The sequence below is a fragment of the Sminthopsis crassicaudata genome, chromosome 2, assembly GCF_048593235.1.
Source record: "Sminthopsis crassicaudata isolate SCR6 chromosome 2, ASM4859323v1, whole genome shotgun sequence".
Taxonomy (NCBI): Eukaryota; Metazoa; Chordata; class Mammalia; order Dasyuromorphia; family Dasyuridae; genus Sminthopsis; species Sminthopsis crassicaudata.
In genome coordinates, this window is record NC_133618.1 from 97,347,647 (window position 1) to 97,362,798 (window position 15,152).

The 15,152-nt window shown below is 31.2% G+C and overlaps 1 protein-coding gene and 1 long non-coding RNA gene across 21 annotated transcripts in view; one reads left to right on the forward strand and one right to left on the reverse strand.

The window, feature by feature from the left end:
- Positions 1 to 9,171, forward strand: part of LOC141554696 (uncharacterized) — a 12,448-nt gene extending 3,277 nt beyond the window's left edge. The window contains exons 2-3 of the long non-coding RNA XR_012485922.1: positions 711 to 768; positions 9,108 to 9,171. This is a non-coding gene — a long non-coding RNA (uncharacterized LOC141554696). The remainder of the gene's footprint in view (positions 1 to 710; positions 769 to 9,107) is intronic.
- Positions 1 to 15,152, reverse strand: part of LOC141554693 (neurexin-1-like) — a 980,690-nt gene that overhangs the window by 670,706 nt on the left and 294,832 nt on the right. The gene's annotated exons all lie outside the window — the stretch shown is intronic.

Sequence of the window (15,152 nt, forward strand, 5' to 3'; positions counted from 1 at the left end):
TTCCATTCAAAGCAAGATTAAAAAAAAAGAAGTAATTCACCAAAGTCAGTACTTTTCAATTAAAATGGAAAAGAATGAATCATAAATGATATTACTTCACAATTTCTAAAAGCAGAGTGCTTTTTTTCCCATTGTTAAAAGTCATAGACTGCCTCAAGGAACTTTGGGCACACTTTGGTAAAGCATAATATACATAATTCCATTAATGTGGGACATATTGGGTAGAGAATTTTTGATTAAGGAAGAACTGGATTCCAGTCTCATTTTTGTTTCACACTGGTCATGTGATCATGGATTGTTCATTTAAGTAGTCAGTGACCCACACAACTAACTAGAAAAAATGTTAATATAAGAAATAATTTCTTTGCAAATGACTTAAATATGTAAAAACTTTGCTTTATATATATATATGCATGTATATATATATACATATATATATATACATATATGTATATATGTATATATATATATACATGACAGCTATTATTAAGATTATAAATTGTAGAGAAGGTACACTTCTATATTAGGAGAGAATATTCCTCATTGGGAGCTGCTTAAATCAAGAAAATCAAAAATCTTGTCAAAAAAATAACAATGATAACAAATTACATTTCTGGTATTTAAATAATTAATTTAATTTATGCTATTCAACTTCATTTGTACCTTCACTGCAAGGCAATTTTCAAAAACTTTTTTTCTTTTTTTTTCAGGTTCTCCATGTATCCAACCTTCAGGACTACTTTACTGGGAAAATTGAGGTCATTTTATGTGAGTTTCCTGTTCTCCCCATCTCTTTACTTAAAAACTCTTTGACTTATCCTAGACAAAGACAACATGTGCCCTTGATCTCATTTTCTCTGATCTTCTTTTGCAGACTGTAACCTTAACCGTCCCCTCTTTAGCCATAATCTTCAACCTTTCATTTGTACTGGTTCCTTCTAAAGCTTAAAACTCCAGACCAATTAAAAACAAAACAAAACAAAACACTTCACAATTTAAATTGGCCTTGTTGTCCCTTTAATCTATTATTCCATATCTCTCCACTCCTTTTTAGTCAAATATGTAGAAAGTATTTTCTCTTTTTATAGCCAGACACCTAGAAAAGGCTGCCTATATTCACTGTCTGCACTTCCTCTTTTCTCACTTAGTCTTCAGTCTTTTATCATTTAGTTTATTAACTCATCACTCAGCTGAAACTGCTTTTTCCAAGTTAACAATGATGTCTTCTTCCTTGACAAACTTCCCCTCTCCACCCCCATTCTTCATCATTCTTTATCTATTGGTTTTATTTCACACTGTTTACATGCTTATCCTATGGAATATACTCTTTTCTTTGAGATTTCATGATACTTTTCTCTTATTTTTTCTCTTAGGTGTTTGACTATTTCCTCTTATTTCTTTACTGATTCAATATAAGCATCATAGTCCTCAATTGTTGTTGATTTCCAAGGTTCTGTTTTAGGCCTTCATTATTTCTTTACCACCATCATCATTTCTACATCAATAACTCCCAGTTCTATATTTTTAGATATCCTCAACCTTTTCCATGAACTTCAGTTTTGCCACTCCAACCGTCTATTGAATATTTCAATCTGGATGCCCGGGAAATATCTCAAAAGCAACACAACTACAATGGAATTCATTATGTCCCTTGTGCCTTTCAAAAATTATCGACTATTTTCCAAATCTGTCTATTTCTGTTGAAGGAACCATCATTCTTCCAGTTTTGTAGGTTCATAATCTTTATATATATATATATATATATATATATATATATATACACATCCAATATTCATCATCTTCCCATACCTCAATTTTCCAAACTGATGTCATTTTCTATCATTTCTATCACACAATCTCTCTCATATCTGTAACTTCCCATTGGTGCCATCTTAGGTTCAAGTATTTTTTTTTTAACCTCTTTCTCTGATTATCACAATAGTTTCCTAATTTCTCTCTCTGCTTAAAGTCTCTTCAAAGTTCAGTTTATGCCCCACCCCCATAATACTGTCAATATGAATTTCTTTTAGCACAGATCTAGCAATATCACTCCCATACTCAATGAATTTTAATGTTCTTCTTTTTATTACCTCTAGAGTCAAATTCTGACTTTCTTAGCTTTTAAAACCTTTCACAACATAACCTCAGCCAATCTTTTCAAATTCACTGAAAATTGTTTCTGTTTTCACATTCTGTAATAGTCAAGCTAAATTTCTCTCTAATTTTTTCATAGGATGCTCCAACTTTGCTCTGCATGCCTTTCCACTGACCATCTTATAAATCAAATTTATTTCTCCCACACTTTTTCTGGAAGGGAAAAGTAATAGAAACACATGAACAAAAAAGAAAACATTTAATAAGTGTCTATTTTGTACCAGGCACGTTGCTCAGTGCTTTACAAAGATCTCATTTAATTCTCACAACAACCCTGGGAGGTAGAACTTTAAGACACAATTTAACCACTCTCTATATGAAGCCCTACCTGATTTCCTTGATTATGAGCATCTTCTCAAACTACTTGTATTTACCTATTTTCTATGTACATAAAATCATTCACTGTATACTTATTCTGAAAAGATATAGTTGGATCTTTGTTGTGTCTCACAACTGAATTTAAATACACAGGCACAGAGTATATCAAATTCAGTAAATATTGTTGACAGGATTTAATTTTATGAAGTAATTTCTTCATGAATCACTGTAAGGTAGGAAGAAAGGCAACAGGAAGCAAACAGTTAAAAGAGAAGTTAAACTTTGGACAAAATAAGAGATTCTTTATGTTTGTGTTTTTCAGGAAATTCCATGAATTTCAACCTTCTGGCATTGTATATGCTTCAGTTGTGTATTCTCAGGAAATTTTATTGTTGTTGAATCTTTTCAGTCCTGTCCAACTCTCCATGATGCTATTTGGGTTTTTTCTTGTCAAATACTAGAGTGATTTGTCATTTCCTTCTCCAACTCATTTCACAGATGAAACAGAGGCAAACAGAATAAAGTGACTTACCGGGGGTCACACAGCTAGTAAATCTACAAGGACAGATTAGAACTCAAATCTCCTGACTCTAGACTCACAGTACTATCCTCTCTACCACCTACTTGCCCTTTCACATAATTAGACAAAACAATTTTCCATGTCTTTAGTCAAGCTTGGATTATTCTGGAAGTAAGTTAAATTCTTCTCAAATTGGCATTCAGACTCAAATGGATAAGAATCAACCTATTACTCTCTTTAAAGTACAGTTCTACATTCCTGATATAGAAGCTGGCATTCAAATATATTGTCATTCCTTTGATGCAAGCATTTTGTCTGTATGTCCCATTTAACATGGATGACTTGGCTTGTCTTTCCAGTATACATTTTGCCTATGACTGAATGCAGTTGTCATGGATACATGACAGGTTGAGTATTGGCTTACTAACACTACTAATCACAGGTTCTAGGAGTGAATATAATAGCTTCAACTGAAAGAATTTCACACTTATGTAGTCATTGTGTTTCTGTGTGAACAGAGCTATTTTTTTTCTCTCTGCATAAAATGCACATATGTATGAAGAACTGGCAGTTTTAACAATAATCCCTAGTAGATGTGGTCAAAGTAAGCCAATAATGTTTTGAACTTATTCCCAACCATCACACATCCAAGATTTGGAATATGAAGAATAAAATGACTTGAGTAAAGAGAAATGAAGAGTTACTTATAATAGTGTGTAAGAACAATCTAGAATAGATTACAACATGTCCAAATTTCCTTGCAAAATAATTCTATCTCATAATTGTTTTTATATTTTATTAAAATACATGACTGTTCATGATTGAGCTCTCCCACTTTCCCTTGAAAACCACATAAAACCAAGCCTCTGAACAGAGTACAATGGAATGAAATTACTCTCCTGCTCAAAATAGACTGAAAAAACTTCAAGGAAGGTCCATCTCACTGGGGTGAAAAGGGTGTAAACCCAATTCAAATAGACTCTGGGAAAGTGGGTGAGAGGGTCTTAATCACAGCAAATCAGTAACTAAGACCCTCAGTCCTGGCTCAGTAGAGGAGCAAATTAGTGGGCCAGTTTCTAGTCCCAACTCAGAAGGCAAATTTCTCAAAACCAGGTTGTTTCCTGGAAAAAAAAAAAACAAAAAACAAACAGGCAAAGGTACCCCCTTCAAACAAAAGGAAGCTTGAAACAATGCCCTTTATCCTGAGGAGCAGAGCTTGACTGTAAAAGTAAAAAAAAATTAAAACAAGAAACAGAAAAGAAGCTTGACCATAAAACACTTCTGGTAACAGGGAAGACCAAATTCAGATGCAGACAGAATGTCCATACAGGAAATATCAAAAAATGATGTAAATTAGTCTCAAGCCCAAAGAGGCTTCTTGGAAATGCTCATAAAAGACTTTAAAGTCAAATATAAGAGGAACAAAAAAAATGAGAAAGGAAATGAGAGGTATGCATGAGATAGTAATAGCTTGGAAAAGAAAAGAAAAAAATGAATTAAAATTGAATTTAAAAGTAGAATTAATTAATTGAAAGAAGATATACAAAATCTAACTAAAAAAATTATAAATTAAAAACTAGAATAGGACAAATGGGAGCAAATGCCTTTGTGAAACAGCAAGGATCACTCAAACTAAAAAGAATGAAAAAATGGAAGAAAATGTGAAACATCTCATTAGTAAAATAGCCAACCTGCAAAATAGATCCAGAAGAGGCAATTTAAAAATTATTGGCCTACCTCAAGGCCCTGACCCCCCCCCCAAAAAAAAAAAAAAAAAAAAAAGAGAGCCTAGATAGGATTCTACAAGAGATCATTAAGAAAAATTGCCCTAATATTCTAGAAATAGAGGGGGAAATACTGATTGAAAATATTTATTGATCACCTTTGGAAAGAGATCCTACTAAGGAAAACCCCAAAGTCTATCATTGTAAAACTCCAAACTACAATCTCAAGGAAAAATACTGCAAGTTTCCAGAAAAAAACAAAACACAACAAAAAAAACAAAAAAAAAAACCAATTCAAATATCAAGGAATAATAATCAGACAACAATAAGAATTACCCAGCATCCAGCAGCTTCAGCAATAACAGGATTAGAGGGTCTGGAATACCATATTTTGGAAGACAAAGGACATGGGGTTACAACCAAGAACATTATTTAAGTAATTTGATCTTAAGCTTTGTAAATAGAAATATAATGCCCAGATCAAGTGAAATAATAATAGCATTATACTTTGCACTTATCAGTATTGGAGTTAAATCTGGGTCCTACTTTGGGACACTGTTAAGTTGGAACATATCCATTGAATGATAATATGAATAGTAAGAAAACTTACATCCTAACATGAGGATTAATGGAAGAAAATGAAGTTACTAAATTTAGTATTGGGTAAATGTTACAAAGAAGTTGACTTTTGATTGATATTTTTAATAATTTCATAATGCCTTAGAAGTATTCAGAAGTATAATGAGGGAGTGAGTTCCCGGCAAATGGGGATGGTAAAAGAAAGGCAAGATGATTCATACTTTTCCAAGATGCAAATATTAGAATATGTACAAGATAACCATAAAATGACACTGTTAACTACAAAATTCTGTTGAGTCTTTTTTCATGGTTAATTAGAAGCTAATTGTAAAAAGAAAAGAATAAGGATGAAACAAGTTCAATGGCATAAGGAACTTCTGGCTGTTCCTTCCCTTTAACATAAAGTTTCAACTTAAAGTTTTAAAATGTTTCCCAGAGCCCTGAGCATTTAAATGACTTTTTCAGGGTCATCCAACCAGTATGTGAGAAAGACATGACTTGAACTAAGGTTTTCCTAGTTCCAAGATCAGCTATCTAATCACTAAGACAAAAGCAAGTAAGTAATATATTATTAATTGTTACATATTATGTAACACATTATATTGCATTATTATTAGCCATATTATTAACATTTATATTAATAATCAATACCAGTAATACAAATTATTAATAAATGAATAATTCATTGATTTATTGATTTAAAATGTTATTAATAATACATCATTAGCATATTATATAATATATTACATAACATTACATATATTAAATTGTTACATGTATATAACAAAATGAGAAGTATAAACTGGAAGTGCTAGGGCTTTAGAGAACAAGGACACTTCTATCAGCTGAAATAGTTGGATGAGACCTTGAAACAAAATTAACAATATCTCATGTTAATTTCATACTTTAAAGTAATATATTCTAGACAAATTAAACACTGGCTTTTAAGTCAGTGGACTTAGATTAATTTTTTTTGCAAGCTTCTTAAATTGTGATTCATGACTCCATATGATGTCTCATAACTGAATGTGAGGGTAATGAAGTTATGATTTATTATCAGTAAATGTTTGATTTGTACACTTATTTTATCTACATATCTGGGTTCATGCAAAATTTTATTGAGTGAAAAGGGTTTGCAAGTGAAAAAAAAGTTTAAGAAGTCCTGATCTATATGATGCCCCTTTTATCTCTAAATTAATGATTACTATGAAGAAAAGTGTTGCACATATATTATTCCATAAAATGGATTATCTGGTAAAGCAATTATTTTTATACTCATTTTAGAGATAAGAAAACTGAGGCACAGAGAGTTTAATGATTTCTCTAGAATCATTTCAACTAAATATTTGAAACAAAAACCTAATCAAGCTCCTTCAGACCCCAAATCTAGAATTCAAGCTACTTCACCAAATTTGTCTATCAAGAAAATGGTTATGCTTGATCTTGGAAGTTGAGTAGATTATATATAGATCAAAAAGATAAAGAAAAAATTTACAAAGTAATCTATTGTAGACTTTCATTTATACATACAATCATTATTTTGTGGGAAATGTGTAAAGGGCTGAAACTCTGAATAGCTGCACTTGAATCAGACAGCCGAGCACTTAAGGCTAATTACCTATTGGACAATAACTCTATTAGCATGTTTGGAATTTCTCTTCTCACAATTAATGCTAGCTCAGTGCTTGGGGTTAAGAGAATTGTGGGTAAGGATTAGAGGGTATAGTGAGAGATGGGCCAGACTCACTTTGGAGGAGCACAGAGGAGAAGGAAGGTTAGTGGAGAGCTTGTGGCAGTTTCGTCCATTTCCTTCACTTCTTCTCCTAAAGACCAAGGACTTTTGCTTATCCTGATTCTGGCTGATTCTGAGGCCTCCAGGGAGCTAGCCTGGATTTCACAAATATGTATTCTGCATCTATAAGTAGATTGTAATATTATGCTAGAATATAGAAATGCATATTTTGTGGTTTAGTAGTTTCTCTTCTCCTCATCTTCTATTTATTGTATCCCACTGTCAAATTAGCCAAACAATTATGCAAATCAATCATCATACTTTTATCATGCTTTGTTCCCTCCTATATACTGACTTTACTTATCTATTTATTTGTTCAGTCAAGTGGTATCCTATGTGACAAACATTAGACATATGTAAATGATCTCATTTAATAACAATTAAAAGACATGAACTGTTTGAAATTATATTATGTCTAAATGGATATTACTTTATATGATGGTTTGTATTTCATCAAGCATGGCAAGTAGGTGCTTATGGAAAATGGTACAATAGAATTACTGATGTTGAATTACTGGGCTTAAATTCTTAACCATTTACAAGCTGTGTGACCTGGGACAAGTCATTTAATTCTTCTATATTTAAATTTCCTAGTCTATAAAATAGGAATAATATTATCCAACTAGTCTTATAGAGGTTAGATGAGATAATCCATATATAGCACTTTTCAAATCTTCCTATAATCATAGTTTCATATACCTAATAACATTAGGAAGCACTTAAGTCTTCTATGTGTGTAATTATATCTGTCAGGTATTTTGCAAACTTTAAAGTGCTACATAAAAATATAATATACATATGTAAATTATATTTTTATAGTTATATACATTATATATATATATGTATATATACCTATATCCATATATAAAATGCAGTATTGTGGAAAGGCATACAAGTGATCTTGGTATCTCCTAAATATTTGAAATAACTTGAAAGTTAGATAACATGTTTTCTTTACTAAATCAATGTTTATTGAGTTGATAGTCATGAAATTTCTCAATTCTATGTCCCCAAATACTGTGAATTTTACTAGTGAAAAATTCACATTAAAATTTTTAAAATCTCCAATCAAATATTCATAATCAATACATTTTTTTCTTGTGTAGTTTGGGGTCATTTTATAGCATAGCCAAGTTTCTGTAGCCATTTTTTTCATTCTCAGGTTCTATCATCATTTTTCTCAGAATCATGATTTCTTAAGTGTGAATACTAGGAGGAAGCATGTGAAAGAATAAAAAGCTGCCCAAGTGCAAGTCTTCATCGTATACACATATGACATAAAGTATCATTTACCATCTCTGTAAGGAAGTTCATATTGTTTGATACTTTAAAAAATACGGCTTCATGAGTACTAAATGCTCATTTCAATCAACTATTTTCCCACTCTTATTTAACTTTTATATTTCTGATCTTCCTTTTTTTCCTCACCAATTTTGGCTTACCTCTCCTCTTACTCAGAGCTTTCTAGGCCATCCTTTCTGGCTTAATGCCCTCCTTTGGAACTTGAGATAAAGCTCCTATTTTAAGAGTTGCAGTTATCTGCACAATGGTTCATTTTCCTCAAGGGTCAGGGAGTGAAATCTCCCTAATTAAACAGTCTCATAGAATCTCAGAGTTGGAATGGATAACAGAGAGTCTACAGTCTAAATTGTTTCCAAATAGGATGTCTTTTACATCTCCAATAAGAGTTCATTCTATGTTCATTTAAAAATGTCCAATGATGGGGGATTCTCTGCTTTGGAGGTAATCTATTAGATTATGAACAACTTAATTATTACACTTTTTTCTTTTAACTCTCAGAACTGAAACTAGTCTTTCTGTCATTCTCTCCCTTTCCATTTTCCCTCTCCTTATCTCTTTTTTGCCCTTCTTCTCTTCTTTCTTTTTTGTTTTTCTTTTCCATTCCATTCATGATAGACTATAAATAACAATGGATTTAATAAGAGGTTCAAATCTCATCTCTGTAATTTTCTTTTAAAAATATGCCTTAATTTTTATTTTTATTTTTTTTTGGTTCTAGATTTAGCAAACGTGACCATTTCAATATACAAAAAAAACCTTCTTAGAGATTCTTTATAAAATGGTAAGTTTCTATTATAGACACACACTTATAGTTAGTTTTTTAAAAATAAAAGTACATAATGAATTTAATGCAATAATAACAAAACTGCCCTTGTCAGTGTCCTCTTCTGAAATTCTTTTCTCTTCTATTTTTATAACATTGATACCATTTCCTCTCTTTTTTACATCATACCAAGTCCTACCAACTCCCCTACAATATTTATTTTCCCCCAAAAAAACTAAAGGTCTCCCATCTAACAAATAAATATAGCCAAGTAAAACAAATCAATACATTGTCTGTGTCTGAAAATGGATGTCTCTTTCTGCAACTCCAGTCCATCACATGTCTTGTCAAAAGGTGGGAAACAGGTTCCCTTCTCAGTCTTTTGAATACATGATTAGTCATTGCATTGATCCAAATTTTGGTCAGTCTTTCAAAGGAACTATTTACTAATGTGACTTTTTATTTTCTTTGAGCCTCCATTTTCTTCTATGTAAAATGAAGGTATTGAACATATTGGTTTCCAACAAGCCTAAATTTTCTTGTATATAAAATTAAGATAAAAAACAATTGTACTGATCCCTGCACATGTGGAAGAACTTGGCAAACCTCATAGCATTATATAAATGTGACATCATAGTATTAAAATTCTATCATTTGTGTACCATAAAATGGACTGTCAAGTTTTCTTAACCTACAGGTAATAGGGGAGGATTTAAGAGAAAAAAGATATTTGCTATCATATCAGTCACTAAGCATAAAGGAGTTACAGAGCTACAGAGACAGATTGATTTGATCTATATATTTATGGATTTATATTTATATTTTGAGAGATAATCCTGGAAGTGACAAAAATGGCTAAATATGCTATTTAAATGATCTCAGTAGCAGGGAATGAGGACCTAAAGGAATAAGTCAATAAACATTTTAAAGCACTTTCTATATGAACAAATTCTGTGCAAAATGTTAGGGAACTAGCAAAAGGAAAATTATAGTCTTTCTCCTTATTATTGCATGGAAACTGAGGGTACAGTGAGTACAAAGAGAAGGTAAACCATGTAAAAGATATTAGGGAGTTAGAATTGATAGCACTTGGCAATTAAGAAAAGAAGTAAGAGAGAAAAATCAAAGTTAATTCCAAAGCAATACGCATTTTAGAACCCATCATACAAAAACAGAAAAACTTAAGTTGAAAATGGAAGAATGGGGTAGCAGATAAAGGCAATGAACTCACTTTTGGATGTGTTGAGTTTGAGATGTCACCCTTAGGAAGATATCAATAAGAAAATCTGGAACTCAAAAGATAAATCACATCTAGAGGTACAGATCTGGAAATCTGTTTAAAGATGGTGAATTAAACTGAGAATGTATGAAACTGTGAAGGAGAAAGTTTAAAGAGATGAGATATTACAAGAATCAACAATAGGGAACATTCTTGTACCCACATTAAGGAGTTGGGAATAAGTAAAAACCCTGAAAAGGAAGTAGATCAGTCCCTCATTTTACATAGAAAGCATAAAAAACAAAACAAAAAAATTACATTCCACACCTAGATCCTTGATCCTTTATCTATTTATAAGTGGAATCAGATTTAGAATCCAGGTTGCCTGTCTCCTAGTCCAAATGTCATTTTATTATTTTTTGTAAAGCACACTATGCTCTTATTTCTTTTTAAAAATAAATATTAGTGATATAGTTTATTTTTATATCACTCACATCTTCAAATGTGTTCTTTATTAATCCTCTCAGTAATTTTTAACCTAGAGTTCATGAATTTTTTTAAAAATGGTAACTTCATTCCAATATAATTGACTTCTTTTATAAGACTATATGCTTTATTTTATACATTAAAATATTTTTTTTTTCTGAGAAGAGGCCCATAACCTTCACCATAATTCCTAAGTGGCCTATGAAACTGAAAATTTAGTAGACTTGGAATGGAAAATTCCATTTGTATCCAGAAAGAGAACTATTGAGACTGAATGTGGATTGAAACATAATTATTTTTACCTTTCTTTTGTCATTCTTTCCCTTTTGGTCTGATTTTTCTTGAACAACATGACAAATATAGAAATATGTTTAAAAGATTTGCACATGTGTAACTTTTATCAGATTGCTTGCTGTCCAGAGGAGGGAAAAGGAGAGGGAGGTAGAAAAAAAATTGAAATTTAAGTCTTAGACAAATGAATGTTACAAAAATCATCTTTACATGTATTTGGAAAAATAAGACACTATTTAGGGAAAAAAAGAATCTCTGTCTTAGAACAAAGACAAAAAGGAAGAAAAAAATAATGCAGTTAAACTAACCAATATATCAAACAAGATTAACACTGTATGTAATGGGCCACACTTACTGTTCCCCATCTCTGCACTAAACTTTCAGATCATTAATCTTTTTTGAGGCACAGATAGAATAAATGCTATTATTCTTGTTTGACAGATGAAATAACAGATTTTTAAAGAGTTGTTTAATTTGCCCTCCAAATCAGTAAGTTTGTGACTAAGCTAATACTGAAAGCTAAGAATATGAAGTCCCATTCCTAAGATAGGTATACTATAAACACCAAGCTGAGTTTAATAAAAAGCAAAGAGCAGTCAGACTTATCCCTTTCTCATCTAGGATAGTCATTCTGTTTGTCTATGATTGTTTCCTACAGAAATTCATTGAGTTTTCTTATATATGAGTACATTTGTGGTTCCTTCAAATGCTTATCTCTACTCTCCTTTTATATATATATATATATATATATATATATATATATATATATATATATATATATGTATATAAATATGTTATTAATTAATATATTATATATTAATTAATTATAATCATATACCATTAATATATAATATTATAATTGTATACCATTCTAATATATATAATTATATATTATATATCATATTATAATTATATACCATTAATATATAATAGAATATTATATAGTATAATATAATTAATTATATATTATATATTAATAATATATATTATTATTATATTATATATATTATTTCCTTATATATCAGGCCCTTTTCTATATCTGGGACACACACGTACATGCACACATACCTACATATAATCTCTGCATCCAGATGATGCAAGAAGTAGAAAAGAAAAATTATTTTTAATGACTTTTTGTAATTTCAGTTCTGTTTTACTAACCCCATTACCCAATCCAATTCTTTTAAGAAAACTTTTGCTCCAACTTCTTGAGGGCTTAGTTATCAAAGAATCCCAAAACATTACAGGTAAAAGGCTCTATCTCCTTTATTTTTTACATAAATAAGTTAAAGGCCAGATGCTGTAATCTCTGTCAAATAATATGTTGTTCTTTCCATACAATGTGACACTACTTTTCCAAGTGAGGAGATGAATCATGCTAGGTTATTTCTACTCTAATTTTTCTCCCTGCTGGCCATAGCATACATCTGGGAGAAAATTGGCTGAAGCTGTAGGTTTAACTTGTAGTCAATGAATTTACAGGAAATTTAATAAGTTGTGTTTACAAATGAAACATAGATAGAACAGCAAGAATCTGTGCTAACCAGTGAATGAAAATCTGCAAAATGTGGCTCAGTGACATTTTCAAAAGTCATTCAAATAAAGTGAGAAAAGGGAGTTAAGGGCTTAATTCTGGCAAAAGTTGGCCAAAAATGTTATTCTTATCTGAATCTTGACTATAAACTTGATGGCGATAGTTGCATAAGATTCAAATGCTGCTTTTAACAGTTACTATCTGTGTGACTCTACATAAAACTCTTTACCATACTGGGCCTCAGTTTTCAATCTGTAAAATCAATATGTTAGATTTAATAGCTTTTGAGGTCACTTCTAGATCTAGATTCATAATTTTGTCACTCTGTGCTCTGTTACTTATTTCTTGTATGATACTGGGCCAAGTTAGTTAACTTTTCTTGGCCACAAGTTCTTCAATTGCAGAATAAGAAGTTTGGATTAAATGACCCCCAAGATCCTTTCAATGTCTAAAGCTGTGCTTCACTGAAAAAATTAAACATTCTTTCACTTAACAACTCATTTTTCAATCTTGGAAAACTACACAGCAAACATTCTGAGAGATTATTTATGAATCATGGCATGAAGCTATCTATTCCTGGCAAATTTGACTTTGTAAAAATGACAATATAAGATTTTATTAACTCTTTGTCTCATACAATAAATGGACTCTGCTTAAATGCTACAGTATCTTCAGTATCTAATAACTACATCAAATAGCACCTTCTTACAATGAGGAGAATTATGCAGTTAATCTTTTTAACCCATTTTTTAGGCACCTATAATCATGGTGGCTAGGTACTTGGGAGCAGATTTAATAAAGAAAAAAATGCAGACATAAGATTTTCCCTTTGCTCTGCATCATTATTACTCCCCATCAGTTTGAACATAATTAGGGTTATGAAATTTAGAGATTATTAGTAAAAGAATTGTCAAAAATTAAATATATATATATATGTATATATATATATTGTTCTATATGCTTGGATGAAAAAAAAGTTCAAGTCTGAAGCATATCATAAAATCAGGAAGATGAGAGGGAAGGCTACAAAAGAAAACAAATATCTTGGTTTTTTCTTTTGTCAATGGTAATGCATTCCATCTGTGTGCTTAACATCCAGATGCTATCACATTTTAATTATAGTGATTAATGTCTATATAAGAACCACAAATGGTAAACCAACATTCCCTCAAATTAGGTAAGTCAATCTGTTTAAAGACAATACAATGAAATAGAACATCAGGAAACATCTTCATTCGTGTGTTTTGTCTACTTTTAATCAGAGGTGACAGAATAACCATTAACATCACTTCCCTCTCCCCTCATTACCAATGAAGCAGATATAATATGGGAAGATGAATACTTTTTGAGTTATAGGCAGACTTGAGCTTTTAAGACAAGCATACTATTTTATGGATATAAGCCTTTAGGAATTCAGGAGTGAAGTCAGAGATTTTGACAAAACACTATTATTAACATTTGCTGCCTTGTCTTGATAGATGTGCTTGCATAGCTCAATGAAACTATGACCTACACTGTGCAATGTTACCCAAGATGGACAGGTCATAATGGAAAGTTCTGACAAAAGATGCTCCACTGGAGAAGAGGAAATGGCAAACCATTTTGCATTTTTGCCAACAAACTCTTGTATTTTTGCCAAGAAAACCCCATGGACAATTTTGACTTTGGGAGATAATGGAGGACAGAAGGGCCTGGTGTGCTCTGGTCAAATGAATCAAAGAATAGGACATGACTAAACAAATGAAAGATAACACATATATAGAGGTATGGTGATATACTCAATACTGCATTGGCCTTAAAAACAGAAAGAAAAACTGACTGAGTTTAAATCCTACTTTGCACTCACATTGTCTGTGGGACTGGCTTAAATAATTAATTCTCATCCTAAAGGATGTTGTAAATTCCTCATCAATATTGATTCCCAAGTACCCCCCCAAAAAAAAACCTTAGAAGAAAAACAGAAAAAAATCCACCCTAAAACCTACATCTCTGCTGGAAAATTGAAATGCATCTTTTACATGACAGAGTATATCTAATCTTCAGAAGCAATTCAAAAATGTTTTTAAGATATCAAAAGTAATTTTATTTAATTTTAACTTCATTAAAAATCAGGAATGGAAAAGTTACGATCAGATGCATAAAAGTTAAGAGTTTATGAATCACTGGTTTAAACAATGATCTAACTAAAGGCAAGGGGTTAAGTTAGATGTTTTATCTATGCCATTACAACTCTGATTCTATAATATTGTTAATTCTTTAAAACATTGTTATAGTTTCTACCTGTATTTGATATTTAATGACTCCTCTATGCTTATCTAATGCAATACAAACTTAACTTTGATATTCAAAAGCCTCCATAATCTGGTCACCTTCATAGATTTGTCTCAGTGCCTGGCCCTTTAATTTTATATAAATATTAATTGATATTATTATCATCATCACCATTATTTATTATTTTTATATCCCTTAC